The following is a 16846-nucleotide window of genomic DNA, read 5'->3' on the forward strand; positions in this document are numbered from 1 at the left end:
TGGATAACTCAGGAGATACTAGACGTGATTGATGAATGATGAAAATACAAGAATGCTAGAAATGAACAGGGTAGAAAAGAATACAGGCGATTAAAGAATGTAGTGGATAGAAAGTGCAAGGTAGCTAAGGAAGAATGGCTGAAGGAGAAGTGCAAAGATGTCGAAGGTTGTATGGTTCTAGGAAAGGTAGATGCTACATGCAGGAAAATCATTTTTTATTTTTGCTATTGGCTTTATGTCGCACTGACACAAAGAGGTCTCATGGCGATGATAGGACGGGAAAGGGCTAGGACTGGGACTGGGAAGGAAGTGGCCGTGGCCTTAATTAAAGTACAGTTCCAGCATTTGCCTGATGTGAAAATGGGAAACCATGGAAAACCATCTTCAGAGCTGCTGACAGTGGGGTTCGAACCCACTATCTCCTGAATGCTGGATACTGCCCACACTTAAGCGACTGCAGCTATCAAGCACGGTTGCAGGAAAATCAAGGAAACCTTTGGAGAAAGGAAATCTAGGTGTATGAATATTAAGAGCTCAGATGGAAAGCCACTTCTAGGGAAAAGAGACAAAGCAGAAAGATAGCAGGAATATATCCAACAGTTGTATCAAGGTAAAGATGTAGATAATTTGGTTCTGGAACAAGAAGAGGCTGTTAATGCTGATGATATGGGAGACCCAATTTTGAGGTCAGAGTTTGACAGAGCTGTGAGCGACCTAAATAGGAACAACGCACCTGGAATTGATGACATTCCCTCTGAATTACTGACTGCCTTAGGAGAAACCAGCATGGCAAGGTTATTCCATTTATTGTGTAAGATGTATGAGACAGGAGAAGTCCCATCCGATTTTCAGCAGAATGTTGTTATACCTATTCCCACGAAAGCCAGTGCTGACAGGTGTGAAAACTACCGCACCATTAGTTTAGTATCTCATGCCTGCAAAATTTTAACACGTATTATTCACAGAAGAATGGAAAAACAAGTTGAAACTGAGTTGGGAGAAGATCAATTTGGCTTCAGAAGAAATGTAGGAACAGGTGAAGCAATCCTGACTTTACGTCTGATCTTAGAGGATCGAATCAAGAAGGACAAGCCCACGTACATGGCATTCGTAGATCTAGAAAAGGCATTCGATAATGCTGATTGGACCAAGCTATTTAAGATTCTGAAGATGGTAGGGATCAGATACCGAGAACAAAGAATTATCTACAATCTGTATAAAAATCAGTCTGCAGTAATAAGAATCGAGGGCTTTGAAAAAGAAGCAGCAATCCAGAAAGGAATGAGGCAAGGCTGCAGTTTGTCCCCCCTCCTTTTCAATGTTTACATAGAACAGGCAGTAAAGGAAATCAAAGAGGAATTTGGAAAGGGGATCACAATCCAAGGAGAGGAAATCAAAACCTTGAGATTTGCCGATGATATTATTTTATCTGAGACTGCAGAAAATCTTGAGAAGCTGCTGAATGGTATGGACGAAGTCTTGGGTAAGGAGTACAAGATGAAAATAAATAAGTCCAAAACAAAAGTAATGTAGTGCAGTCGAACGAAGGCAGGTGATGCAGGAAATATTAAATTAGGAAATGAAGTCTTAAAGAAAGTAAATGAATATTGTTACTTGGGTGGTAAAATAACTAATGATGGCAGAAGTAAGGAGGACATAAAATGCAAATTAGCACAAGCAAGGAAAGAGCTTTCTTAAGAAAAGGAATCTGCTCACTTCAAACATTGATATAGGAATTAGAAAGATGTTTTCGAAGACTTTCATGTGGAGCGTGGCATTGTATGGAAGTGAAACATGGACGATAACTAGCTCAGAAAGAAAGAGAATAGAAGCTTTTGAAATGTGGTGTTACAGAAGAATGCTGAAGGTGAGATGGATACATCGGGTCACGAATGAAGAGATACTGAATCGAATTGGCGAGAGATCGATTTGGCTAAATTTGACGAGAAGAAGTGATAGAATGATAGGATACATCTTAAGAAACCCAAAACTTGTTCAGTTGCTTTTTGAAGGAAGTGTAGGTGGTAAGAACGGTAGGAGTAGACCATGGTATGAATATGACAAGCGGGTTAGAGCAGATGTAGGATGCAATAGTTACGTAGAAATGAAAAGGTTAGCACAGGATAGGATGGCATGGAGAGCTGACAAACCAGTCTATGACCTGATGACTCAAACAATAACATATAAGTAGGAGTTGCCTACTTTTAGGGGCAGGTTTGTGGGTCCCTGGCAAGCATAAAGGAAGGATCTGTCCTCCATGTTACTTATTTCACATCATTCTGCAAGAATTTTCTCCTACCTAAGCATGCACCTCGGTCAGTTAAGTGGTAACCTTCTCCTGACTTGAACCCAAATTTCTAACTCTACAGATCCTTTCTGCCACAACAGTCATTATAGTACATAAAAATTTGTTTGATGTTAAAATTGTTTAGAAAGTAAAGGGCTGATTTCTGCCCGATGATGTACCACTGTCGACCATTTAAGAAACTGGTTCAACTTTTTGAATCTGAAAACAAAATGGGACATCTGTTGTCAAGAAAATGTTCTTTTTTTTTTTTTTAGAGCTGGTACCATGAAAACAACTTAAAATTTAATTTGATTTTTTAATTGTGCAATTGCAACTACAAACTACTAAAGGTTACATCTAGTTATAAATTATAAGAATTGCCAAAATTTTGGTCACTTTTCTGCATTCTTCATACTGTATAAATATTAAAATGATCACTTAAAGAAGTTCAAGCCTTCAGCACAATAAATTAGGTTAAAAATCAATAATATGTTTCCCAATCGCCAGACACTTTATTAAAATAAAAATTGGTGTGATAAAGTAATAATATGCTCTACCTTTATAAGTAAGGAGTAATCAAGACATCTAAGGTAAAAAGTCACTGAAATCAAGAGAAAAGGCAGAGTTTATGAAGAACTCATTTCTTTGCTCTTTACAATGAGTTGCCAACGTAATACAACAGGCTCTAGAAATATGTTGTTCTGCTAATTCTGCAGAAATCTGAGATTTGTTACTGAATACGGAAACGTCTGCAGGAATTTGAACTTTCCTCCCAAGGGCAAGAATTCTCTCTCTCTCTCTCTCTCTCTCTCTCTCTCTCTCTGAGTGTTGCCCCAAATATTTTATTTTCTATTTTTGTATTTTTTAAATCTTTCTACTTTTTATTTCTTTATTTTTTACATTTTCTTCTTTAATAACATAGAACTGTCTGTGGCTTAACACAGATTGCATATGCCATTAATGAAGTACCTCCTAGTAAACCACATTTTAAATTAATATTTTGGCACAAATCTCAATCAGTTTTCCCTGCTCACGCTCTGGTACAATTTTAACTTGACATCTTCAAAACACAGCACCCTGGACAACGCCATACAATTATGCCCAGCTGAACACAGTTTCTTTTAGAAAATACCCACTTTCTCTACTGATTGACCATGCAAATGGAAGTTTAATTGGGAATTGCCATCTTTTTTAGAGTAAAGGGTAGGTCAGTGTCAGAAGGTGCAAGGTCAATATGCAGAATGAAAAGATATTGCCGTATGATGAACCTGTCAGTACCTCTGCAACAATTACATTTGTTTTGAGGTCTTTTATTTTAAGCCTTGTTCCATTACAAAAAACCCTTTCGGTATTCAGATTTCTGAGGCACATGACAATAGCTCCTACTTTAATAATAATAATAATAATAATAATAATAATAACAACAACAACAATGTTCGCTTTACGTCTTACTAACTACTTTTACGATTTTCAGAGGTGCCAGAATTTAGTCCCGCATATTTTTGCTGTTCCCTCTAAGCGACTATGAACACTCTTAAGTACATAAACATCGTTATTGACATAAATAAGTCTTAATGCCTGGGAGTCATCTGAAAAATGGCGGCGGTGGCGGCGGAGGTGGTGGTGGTTTTAAGAGGAAGTACAAATAGGTAACCATCATCTCTTTCAACAATAATCAGTGGGAACCATTAATTATGAAACAAATATTTAATTGACTCACTGACTTGGCAAGATCCTCCACGACCTACAAGTATTAGTGTTGTCATTGCACATTTTGTGTGTGTCAAGAGAGTGAGTTAAACATGAACAGTAATACTATGGTATATTACAATAAATGTCGCCATCAACGACCTCTCAACCTGTCTTTTCATTTCCTAATAGCATAAAATCTGCATTCTAGGGGTAGTGAGCCTGCCTTTTAGCTGGGAGACCTGGGTTTGATTCCCCATCATGTCAACGACCTGAGTTCCACTCAGTCTACGTGAGAACAATTGAGCAGCGCCAGTTTAAAAGCCAAGAATGATGACCGAGAGGATTCCTTATGCTGGCTCTGCAGATCTTCAGGCTGAGCAGCATTCACTGGTAAGCCAAGGCCCATCATGGCTTAAATTTGTTGTTTCTTATTTAATAGCACAAAATATTCCAGGAGTTTTCCCAGAATATTTTTCTCTAATGTACTGTCTGGGCGCTTACCCTGCTATGGTTATGAGTACAGCCAGCATCCCAATGCCGAATGTTGGGTGGCGGTAATAATCTGCTTTATGTCGCACCAACACAGATAGGTCTTATGGCGACAATAGATAGGGAAGAGAGAGGGGACGAAGTGACTGTGGCCTTAAATAAGGTACAGCCCCGGCGTTTGCCTAGTGTAAAGAAAAGCCACGGGAAACCATCTTCAGGGCTGCCAACAATGGGGTTCAAACCCACTATCTCCCGAGTGCAACGGTGGTAAATAATCCAGTCCCCTAGGGTGACCAAGAGCTTTAGCATCCTTAGGTGGGGTGATACTGGAACCCATCACGTAGTGTCCGACAGCAGATTAGGGGCAGCTGCAAAAGGCGTCGGTACTCTATGTTAGGAGCGGCCTGATCACCTGCTAGCAGTAGTTTTAAAACACCTTTGGGAGAGGCGAACCCATTGTAATAACAGCCTAAAATTTAAAACGACACCTCTAAATCAGCCTCGGTTCTCGCTTCCCGGAAGCGGCACGCAGTTCTTATGCTGGGAGAACTGTGAGAAGTGGGCAACCAGTACAGAACATTATGAAGATGGCAGATTGAGTGATGTTAAGTGGAGAAGAAAAGGGAAGAACAAGTTCAAAAAGTCAAAGTTGATTTGGTTCTGTTTCTTTACTACTTGTTTAACATTGCACTAATACATCAAAGGTTTTTGGCGATGGAAGGATGGTAAAGGGTTAACGATTGGGAATGTAGTGGCTGTGGCCTTAATTAAGCTACAGCCTCAGTTTTTGCCTGGTGTGAAAATAAGAAACCAAAACCACTTTTTTTAAACAATTGGTTTTACATTGCACTGACCCAGACAGATCTTATAGCAATGATGGGTCAGGAAAGGGCTAGGAGTCTGAAGGAAGCAGCCATGGTCTTAATTAAGGTACAACCTGACAACTTTTCTGGTGTGAAGATGGGAAACGACAGAAAACTATCTTCAGGCTGCCGCTGGTGGAATTTGAACCCACTATCTCCCAAATGCAAACTCACACGTAGATGATGATTCAATCTCAACATACAAAAACGTTTATTACTTTCTTCAACGTGTATCAGTCTCATCTTTGGCTTTGACATGATGAATATGCCCACTTGGCAGCAATGATTGTTTTGGTGCAAGGCTATATTGTCTGACACCCCGTGATTACTTAAAGTCCTGTAGGTAGGAAAATGCAGAGTGGTGGTGGTGATTATTGATTTAATACAAACACCTATCACAGGAAAAATTAGAAGAGGCCTGACACTTCAAAAATTTAAGGGATCAGCAAAAGAAAGGCAAGGGCCATGAAGGGCATTATAGGCCTTGAAAACATAACACCGGTGGGGTCAGGAAAGAACAAGAGTTGACTAAGGGAGGTTGGACAGAGGAGCCTGGCAAAAGTAAGAGGTAGCAATGCTAGACTCAGCTATGGGAACTGTGGTTGCCAACCCACCCTCCCGAGTTCAGTGCTCTTAATCTCTTACAACAGGCAGGGGATCCCTCCCACAGTGGGGTGAGATGCAGTATTTATAGTGCACTATGTCTTCTGTAATGGGCTAGAACAAGACTGTCAGGTACTCTCTCGGACATGTCTCATCTTGACATAATAAAAGCAATCACCTAACGGCCACGATCAGTAAGGCATCACATCTATTATGTCTGACACTGTGGCTAGCCAGTTCGAATCCTATTGGTGGTAAAAAAACATTAACCAACAGCCAGCAGGGTAGGGGAGGTGGTGGTATACAATTTAATATCACTAGATTACGTGCTAAACCTCTATGCAGTGTTCATGTGGAGCGAGGGCATATGACTCTGTTGACGATGATTTGTCTGTCAGATGAGGACACCACTTGGTGTTATTTTGCAGGAATAGGCTTTCACCCTCTCCCTACCCCATTATCATCAACATCCCACTCCCAGAGGTGCAGGTCGTCCATGGCGGTAAACCTGCACTAGGCAAGCCAGACATGTCCTCAGATACTCCCAGCACTAAAAGCAATAGGCTACATAAATAATGATATGAGAAATATGAAAATCATTCTGTATGCTGCCAAAAGCTTGGATTCAATTCCAAAGCTCTTCATAGCATTCATATGGAGCGAGGGCACAAAGAAATGTAAATATGCCTTATAGGGTCAGCAGCATTTTGAAGGACTTGCTAGATTTATATGAAATAGCACCTTTTGGCTCTGAAAGGTAAGTACTGAGAAACTATGTTGCTACAGTATTTGCCTATTATGCCACTTCAGTGATGCTTCCGCTTCGCACAACAGGCAATGATGGAACGGCATTACCTATCTACAGGCTGTAAACTAAACACACAAAAAATGCTAAACATTGGCAAAATGTTATATCTGACAGTGTTCACACCAAAAATTTTTGTCAGCCAGGTGGCAGGAATAACCGGGTTGGCAATACTTCGCAAAAAATTAATATGATAAAATGTCAATTTATTTCAGACATGGTTTTGGTACTAGAGAGGCATTATTCAGTCTGAAGGTATTAGTCCAACGGTGCCGAGATGTCAATGTCGATGTTTTTGCTTGTTTCACCGATATGTTAGAGACAAGAAAGTTTCCACCTTTTCAATACAAATTTATGTATATAAAAATCAACCTACAGTACCGGTTTCACCCTTTTTACACACGGTCATCCTCAGCTGTACACTATTACCTTCACACAAGTCAAGTTTTATTGATTTGCCTTGTCCATTATAAAAGTCAAGACATACTCTATATCATGAGTCAAGACATACTCTACATCATGACTTTTATAATGGACAAGGCAAATCAATAAAACTTGACTTGTGTGAAGGTAATAGTGTACAGCTGAGGATGACCGTGTGTAAAAAAGGGCAAAACCGGTACTGTAGGTTGATTTTTATATAAATAAATTTGTATTGAAAAGGTGGAAACTTTCTTGTCTATAACATACGATAACTGTCAATACGGAAAATGAAAATGAAACTGATAAATCAAGATGTTTCATCGATTACAAAAAGGCCTTTGATACAGTCCACCAAGATGAACTTATGAACATTCTTTGAGAATAAGGACTTGACTGACGTCTGTATTAGTGGTAATATCTACTGGAACCAGAGCATAAGAGTCTATGGTCGTGTCTCGGAAGAAGTCTCAATTATGAACGGAGTTCGCCAAGGCTGTACTCTTTCCCCCATGCTTTTCAACATCTATTCAGAAAAGATTTTTTGACATGCTCTTTACGGAAAGACTAAAGGAGTTGTGGTTAATGGTTTCATCATAAATAACATAAGGTACGCCGATGACACTGTGCTACTTACAACCAATCTCCAGGATCTACAGGAACTATTTTATGCCGTCACTGAAGCCAGCTATTAAACTGAAAAAACAAATAACGTAGTTCAACCTATTCAATACAAGTAAATAAGAAATGTAGTGTTACATTCTTATTTAATTATAAGCATAAGCGGTTACATACTTCAATTATATTAAATTGTATTTTATATATACATACATTTTTGCAAACGAAATAATTACAGGCTAGATCTTTAAGCTATTCACCGAGTTCCGTCGGCATTTGAAAGCACAGTGCCGGACATCGAGTATGTTGCGCTGATCATCAGGAGCTAGCATTTTGCTTCAATCAAGCAACTCGTCTTCGACTTCTACACAATTTTGGGACTTCATATTCATTAAATTGTGTTGTGACTTCACGCCTGATAGTATATGCAGGGTGGCTCACTTAACTGTTCACCTCTTCTTGTAAACATTTTGAGACACAATGCCAAACTTAGTGTGTGTTGTGCTACTATTCAGAAGATGGCGCCTTACTTCATATAAGTGACTGACTTTCTACTTCTTCTAAATTTTACGATTTAAAATCGTGCAGTGCTAATCCCCATTATCTTATATTGCTTCTTCAACTGTTTTGGTGAAAGACTCATCCTTTAATTTCTTCTTTACCTATGCATTGTTTTTGCATTTTTATTGGGGTCGAAACCGGTATCACTTCTGCTTATAATTAAATAAGAATGTAACACTACATTTCTTATTTACTTGTATTGAATAGGTTGAACTACGTTATTTGTTATTTCAATTTAATTGTGATACAGTTCAATACGGAACATCATGAAATTTTTATCTTTAACTGAAGCCAGCAGCGCAATGGGCTTGAAGCTTAACGTAAAGAAGATCAAGTGGATGGTTATAAGTAGGAAAGAAGATGGCATTCAAGGTAATCTCACAGCAGCAAAGGAACAGATTGCGAGAGTGGCAACATTTAAATACCTGGGATGTCACATCAACAATGAATGGGACCTTAATCACGAGATCCAATGCACAATTGAGCAGGCCAGAACTTCTTTTCAGAGACTAAGAAAACTTTTGATAAGCCGTGACCTTTCCATCAGACTACGGACACGACTACTCCGGTGCTACGTTTTCAGCATTCTGTTATATGGCGTTGAGCATGGACACTAACTGAGACCATGTGCCAGAAGTTGCAAGCATTTGAAATGTGAGCGTACCAAAGGATGCTGAAGATACCTTGGATAGCTAAAATGACCAATATAGACGTTTTGCACCATATGAACAAAGAACCAGAAATTCTCACTACCATCAAGAGAAAGAAGCTAGAATACTTTGGTCATATAATGCAGAACAGTAAATACCACCTTCTACAAGTAATACTCCAAGGGAAAATTAATGGAAAACGTGGTCCGGGGAGAAGTAGGACATCATGGTTCGGCAACTTGAGCCAGTGGTTTGGGGTTACAAAGCTTACTCTGTTCAGAACAGCGATGAACAAACAACAGATCATGCTATTGAGCGCCAAAGTTCTGCGAGGACATGGCACATGAAGAAGAGAACGAAGAAGGAGGTCATTAACAATAATATCAGACAGGTAAACATTAACTGCTTAATTGAACTATTTTAGTATTATTATCAAGAACAAGACATAACTAAGTGTTTTGAACTTCCAGTGTTCTATTGTTCTCTTATAATCATGTAACACCGGCGCTCACCACTCGGTTGCTGTGGAGTGCCATAAGGGTTTGTGACGACATGCAGAATCGAGTACTCACGTGATTCCACGCTAATCTAGACACCGCTCGCACTATGTGCAGTCAAGCTACATATGTAAACTTCGATGTAATTGATGCAATTTTGCTGACAATAATGAAGATTTATCAAAATAAACAGTTCTGCAGTGTTTTCACTTTAATTTGAAGCACCCAGCAGATTAAATATATCACTAATATTACATAAATAGTACATACGGTATCTAGGTTATGTTAGCCAGGTGGTCAATAAAAATGGCAGAACGGTGCGCCCATTAAAAAGGTCTGACTGGAGTCGATTTACATGACAGACATCTTCATACGAGTAATTCAATAAAATATATTCAAAGCTTTTGATACGAGACTGGATACAATGCAGCTTGAGATTTTCTGCTAAATAAAGTAACAAATAAAGAAGGCCTATGCCCAATGTATTCTTTTTTTAAATCTGTGGCACTACAGTCTTAACAGGCTTTGGTGTTCCAAGCAACTGCCACTCAGTCCAAAGGCCAGCAGATTACAAGGCAATTTGTCATCATTGTGTAGAATCCTCTCGCTATTATTCTTGGCTTTTAAGACCAGGGCTGCTAACTCCCCATGAAATAGCTCCTTGATTGTTCTCATCCGGCTGAGTGAGCCAAGAACCAACCCTCAGATCCTGACATGACTGGGAATCTAACCTGGGCCCTCTGGGTAAGACGCAGCAAGCTAGCAACCGCTATAGTTCAGTTCTTATGAGTTTCGATTTGACATTTGAGCACTGCCTATTGGCGGAGGTTAAGTGAATTAAGAAACAGCCAATCATAGGCAGCCGATCGCTCCAACAGAGCGCCTTAGACTCTAGTTCCAGTTACCAGCGTTGTCGATGTGTTGTTTACCATAACCACGTGCTATCAGCTGCGTGTTGTACTGTGCTCAGTTCTTTTCGCGGTCTTTGTCAGTTCACTCTGTCGTTCTTGACAAAGCACCAACAATGGCGGTTAGAAATAATGAGTTCATTGAGTGGTTGAAGGAGCACAATATTTTGGTTCACGGTGATCTGAGGAAGGGGGGGAACTCGTGCATCTTGTGAAACAAAAGAGGCCCTAGTACCCAGTTTACATAATGGATAAAATAGCCAGGAGGAATGGGCATAAAGTTGTTCGCCACTCAGAAATGAATGGTGTATTCTATTTGTAGGATTCCTTCCTTAGGAGAAGTTGAATCTGTTAACAACGCAAGCTCTTCTAGATGGTGAGTAGAAATTTCATTTCATTTTCTTGCGTTTTATCTGTTCAAGCATTGATCTATTTTTATCTTATAGCTTTATCCTAAATATGTTACGCGTTATTGTTAATCTTAAGTGAGTTATGCTTGCTGCTACGAAGAATAATTGATTCTGGAGTCATATTCAAGTATATGCATTTCTGTTCGTATTTTGTGTCGTTTGTGCTCGTAATTATTTGGCACCAATGTCTGACTTCTGGTTAACTGTCAAGTCGTGGACATTTTGATTTGAAGCCATTTAGGCTGCATGGTTGTCAATTTTGGCACTGACTGACAATAATAATAATAATAATAATAATTGTATGGCCTCAGCTACCATGCACAGACATTTTGATTTCATGCCATATAGACTGTCTAAGCTTCAACTTTGCTACCAGATGGCAGAGTAAATTGGATCTCATTGGGGCAATCCATGCGAGAGATTTTTTAATTAATTTTGTCAGGTAAACACCTACAGTGTCATGAGAGATCTTTTACATGCCGGCAATAAATGACATGAAGTGTTGAATGGGCTTTTTCCCACCTCTAAAAAATCTGACTACATCTGCTAGGATCTGGAGGTCGATACTCTAGGGAAGGTGTATTCAAGGAAAAAGTAGAACATCTTGTCTGGATAACATATCCGAGTTCCTGAGCGGAAGCATAAGTTACAAACGAGCATGTAGATTATTACACATTTTTGCCAATGAATGAGAGTTTGAATATGGTGCAATGAAGACGAACAAACTCCACGTTTCAAGCAAAAGAAATACGGCAGCTTCAAACACAGGTTTGCTATTCTGCACCTCTAATGCTTGTGCAGAATGTGGTGTGGTAGTTATTGCTGTTTTAAGAGGAAGAACAACTGGGCAACCATCCTCTTTTAACGCTATCAAAGAGGATAAAAGGAAGTGGTCCAATCCTTGAAAGAAACCTAATACCATCAAGGTCAGAAAAGAACGAGAGTTGAACAAGGGAGGTCAGCAAAGAAAGATGAAAGCAGAGAGACTGGCATAAGTAAGTGGAAACAATACCAGACTTGACAAGGACTTCATAGGCACCACCATCTCATGCTCTCATGTTTCGAGCCCCTGGGATCTCCTTGCCTTTCACAACAGGCAGGGATTTGTGGTTGTATTCAACTGCCCCCATCCCCAGTGAGGGTCGCAGAATGGCTCAGTCCATGTCAGACACAGAAGACGTAAGCTGAAAAAGAAAATGATCTTCAAAGCAATGCAGATAATGCAACATTCAATTAAATGACTAAACAACCAACTGACAAAGGCTCCATATGTAGTAAACTTCCGGAGAACTAATATCCCACATCAGTACCAACCTGAGGGTTTCACAGAGAACAAAGGACTTTCACCCAGAGATAATCAGCTCAGTATTCAGACAGAGAATCTATTGAATTCCAATGATCCCTAATAATATTAGCTTTAACACTTTCCGATTCAATTGTCGTTAATCACAATAAATATATCTATTATTATAATAAATTCATCTGGCTACTGCTAGCCTAGCACAGCACTTGTAAGGAAGACCCTCCAGCCGAAGATAGGCAGTTTCTGCCATGAATAGGAAAATGCATGTTAGCATGGTGATAGGGTTGTGTGTGCTATATAGGAATGTTTAGGACAGCACAAACAATAAGTAACCAAGCCAAGCGGATTAACAGTTACGATGAAAATTCCTCAACCCGGCCAGGAATCGAACCCGAGGGCCGAAGATCAAGTCACCGACCACTCAGGCGTGGAGCCAGAAACTTCAACATAATATCTGCACAAAAAAGAAAAGCTGCTGTCGTCGTTAAATTTGTTCAACTGAAGATCTGTTATGGTCTTCTCCAAGTGATGAAAGAAAGGCGATCAGTCTGAAAATATAGGGCAGTGTCTAGAGATATAATGAAACTAACAGGCACTAACTTACCAATGCCTTAGTTGCAACAACACTGAGTATGGTACAACGTCATTATCCCTCTGAAATGAGCATGAAAAGCATATAAATAACAGGCTCAAATACTTCTGCAAATCTTGCTACCATCATAACTCAGCTGAGACTATCTGTGTGAAAGGAAATGTCATATGTAGGCCCTACTGCAAAAATAATTAAGTCATTTTCCTTCAAATCCCACATACAAATCTAAAAGAAATCTAAATAACGAAACTTAAAGTACCAAGTGCAAAGGAGTTCAAGTAATTTCACAATATTGTAAAGTAAACAGAACTCTGAAATTACCTACTGCTGGACAGGGACAATCAAACACAACTGAACTGTCATCTGAAAACAAAACAAAAATCTCGCGCTAGAACTGGTGCATTGATCGGCTGGACCCCCTTATCATATATAGTTCAATGACAACAATTATTAAACGGACTAGTAGTATGTCATGCGTTAAGAGTTCTACCAGATCCAGAAAACATGTTTGCTAACACAAAATTGGGTCTGCAAATTCAGCCGTGTATAATCGTCAAAGTGGCATTTCAAGGATGGAAGGTAATGTCAACCTCCGAAATGAAATGAACGATACAAATGTATGTCATAATTCCTTTGCGAATTATTCACATCCGCTGTCAAGGTTTAATTTTACCCAAACTTATAAATGTTTGAAGTCAAATTGCGCTCCGTCTTCACCGAGTAGATACAATTGTGCTAAGGATGAATTTATCAACACACATTCCAAAAAAGGGAATATATCTAACCTGCTATAGGAAATAACAGAATCACAGTAACGAGTGCAGTTTGCCAGGACATACCATTGCAACAAAATTGAATATTTACTGCTTTACTAGGTACGAGGTTAGCACCGATACAACAACATTTCCACCATTCCTGTACTCTCCGACGTCACAGCAGGGTCGCCAACCCCATTTTCATTTAATAAGCTAGGTCAAGACCGACTACAATATATCAGACCGTAATATCAAAACCAAGATGGTGGACGTCGTGGGCGCAGTAGCTGCCGACTGATGAAGGTTAGGGTAGCACGCAATAACTTCATTTCGACGATAAACCAACTCCCGATTTTCGGAGATGTCGGAATTTAGTGCCGCAGGAGTTGTTTTACCTGCCAGTAAATTTACCGACACGAGGCTGACGTATTTGAGCACCTTTACATACTACCAGACTGAGCCGGGACCAAACCGCCAAGTTGGGATCAGAAGGCCAGAGCTTCAACCGTCTGAGCCACTCACCCGGCGTCACATTAAATTACTTGCGTTAATACCACCGAAAGAGCTACACAATATCTGCTTCAATCCGCCAGAAATTACGAAAAGATCACGTACATATTTTGCAAAATGTGGTAGGTAATTTAACATGATAAATGTAAAATCATAGGGAAAATCACTGTTGCGCCTATGAAAACACTTCGCGAATAAGTACTCATCACATATAATCAACTAGAATCACACATATTCTGTTAGAATAGATGGACAGCCCCGCAGCAAAAGAGAACAACACGCTGATTATTTCGAAATTTCACTAAGTCAAATAACGTTTTCTCTTATATTATACTTCGCTGGAGAGATAGAAATACATAATAAAACTGTTAAAATGATATTTATAACATCATTCTGATTGTTTAAAAATAATTCAAGGTGCGAAATTTCTCAATTTATTCACTCTCATAAGAACTATGAAACATAACGTTTTGCCTTAGTTTCGAATTGGTGGACAATTTCTAATGTTCAGCACTCGATGAAAATGAAGTACGCCCGAAATGATTATGCCAGCCCAATGAACAGCCCCGGTGATGTTAAGCCTTCCTTACTGGAAACTTTTAAATCATATGTTGACGTATGATATAGTAGCACTTCCAACCATGGTGGTAAACTTAGCAATGAAGCGTTCAGACACTAAAGATATAATAGGATTTTCCCCATTGAAGAACATGATTAAAACAACTCTGTTGACTCTAAACAATGAAATCTTTAACCTACATGGACGAGCTACTATTTGCTGTAGACTGCTTGATAACAGATATCCACAGCATGAATCGGAGGGTATTGAAACAATAAAACCCCTGGGTTACAAACAAAGCTAATCCCTGCAAGTCCCCCCGTGGGTGGGGGCGGTAGAATAACACCCATGGTATCCCCTGCCTGTCGTAAGAGGCGACTAAAAGGGGACCCAGGAGCTCTGAACTTTGGAGCGTGGGTTGGCGATCACGGGACCCTCAGCTGAGTCCTGACATTGCTTCCACTTACTTGTGCCAGGCTCCTCACTTTCATCTATCCTATCCGACCTCCCTTGGTCAACACTTGTTCTTTTCAGACCCCGACGGTATTACGTATGGATGCCTAGGGAGTCTTTCATTTTCATTCCCTTCGTGGCCCTTGTCTTCCTACGGCCGATACCTTCATTTTGCGAATTGTCGGACCCCTTCCATTCTTTCTCTGTAATTAGTGTTATATAGAGGATGGTTGCCTAGTTGTACTTCCTCTTAAAACAATAATCACCACCACCACCATCCCTGCAAGTCACTATTTCTTTTGTGTAACAGTGTACAGATTGTTCCATCTGTCACACTATAAGTTTTGTTATACACCAAGATCTAGCCAAATGTTCCCGCAGGCAAGCACAGATCCTTTCAAAATACAATTGCATCTAAATCACATGACACTTTGAAGCACATAGACACTGAAGGAATGTCACCATATCAATTATCACTATTTAAATGAATTGTTTTTTTTTTCTTTCGAGGAATGCGAATAGGTCCACTCTTTAGAATTAGAAAATATAGTCTTCCCTAATCTCAGACTTACTCTCAGATGACATATGCACACTACTGTTTTCTAGAAATATTCACGATGTACGTTCCTAACCCACTTCTCTCATAATGTTTTATTCCTTAGAGAACTTAAGAATAGATGTATGTATGAGAGGCATTGCCATAGTTCGATTTAAATCCGATCCACAACACGATCGAAACAAACATATTCTCACATGACTGCGTATAATTACAGATCCTAGTTACCACTGACCCATATAAATACACTCACACACTTATATTCTACATAGAAACTAATACTTATCGTCAACTTACATGAAATTACTCCGACTGAATAAGAAAACAAAAACGAATAGGTTCACCATTATCGGTTGGAAAGAGATCTTACCTAACCACAAATTTTGGTTACACACATACAGTACACAGCCTACAATAGTTTGGGGTCTGACTTCCAAATTTTCCCGGTGAATATTCCTTATCCATTTCTACTGTAGAGATCTATATTCAGGGAATTTAAAAGCTTCAGCAACGGTATAATTAGATCTACAACCACGAACGCAGCAGGAACGACCCATTTTATGCTATGTTACAGCACGGCAATGTAAACACTATTATACATTAAAAATACCATCATATAAACTTCTAACAAAACACCATACTGTGAAACCGTTATAGATTACTATTTTACCAAACATAAGTTATACTTCAATGACTCGATCAAAATAACACTCTCTAACAGAATGTAAACACAGATATGAACCAACCACATGTCTCAAACGCTCGCCCACGAAGTCGCCATTTTCCTCCCAATCGATAGTAACATTAATGTCTGATATATTGTAGTCGGTCTTGGCTAGGTCATCATCCATTATAAGCCAGAAAAATAAAATGAGAACTAGAAACTTTTTTTAAAAAAAGCCAAATATTTATAGCACCGTTCACCGGGTAGGGTATGAAATTACTCTTGGTATGCCTTACTCTTTTTGTTCTGCTAAATTAGTGAACTACTATAACCACAAACCATGGATATTTAATTATGTACACTGAGCTAGACTTCAAAGGCGGAAGTCGTGGTAATTATTGTTATAACAGGAAGTACAACTGGGCAACCATTCTCCAATAACACTATGGTGTATTTGTAGACTACTGTAGGAAAGCGTTCGACCTGGTAAACAAGAAGAAGCATATCGAGGAACGTAAAAGAATGACTGGAAAGGACCACCCAATTGCAAGGATAACAGAAGATCTCTTAAAGTATAACTACATATGTATAAATAACAACGTGGAAACATCGAAACGGATTATTCAAACGAATGGCGTATTGCAGGGGGAC

At 39.4% G+C, this 16846-nt stretch overlaps 1 protein-coding gene across 6 annotated transcripts in view; it reads right to left on the reverse strand.

Annotated features, from left to right (window-relative positions):
• LOC136879001 (zinc finger protein 665) overlaps window positions 1-13621 on the reverse strand; it is a 132278-nt gene extending 118657 nt beyond the window's left edge. For 2 of the 6 annotated variants that reach the window (XM_067152677.2, XM_067152678.2), the window contains exons 1-2: window positions 13484-13621; window positions 11816-11987 (exon numbers count right to left, since the gene is read on the reverse strand). The gene's annotated coding sequence lies outside the window, so the exon portion shown is untranslated. The remainder of the gene's footprint in view (window positions 1-11815; window positions 11988-13483) is intronic. The other 4 variants (XM_067152682.2, XM_067152680.2, XM_067152681.2 and 1 more) reach the window with 3 other exon arrangements.
• Between the last annotated feature and the right edge of the window lie 3225 nt (window positions 13622-16846).

The sequence above is a fragment of the Anabrus simplex genome, chromosome 8 (genome assembly GCF_040414725.1).
Source record: "Anabrus simplex isolate iqAnaSimp1 chromosome 8, ASM4041472v1, whole genome shotgun sequence".
NCBI lineage: Eukaryota > Metazoa > Arthropoda > Insecta > Orthoptera > Tettigoniidae > Anabrus > Anabrus simplex.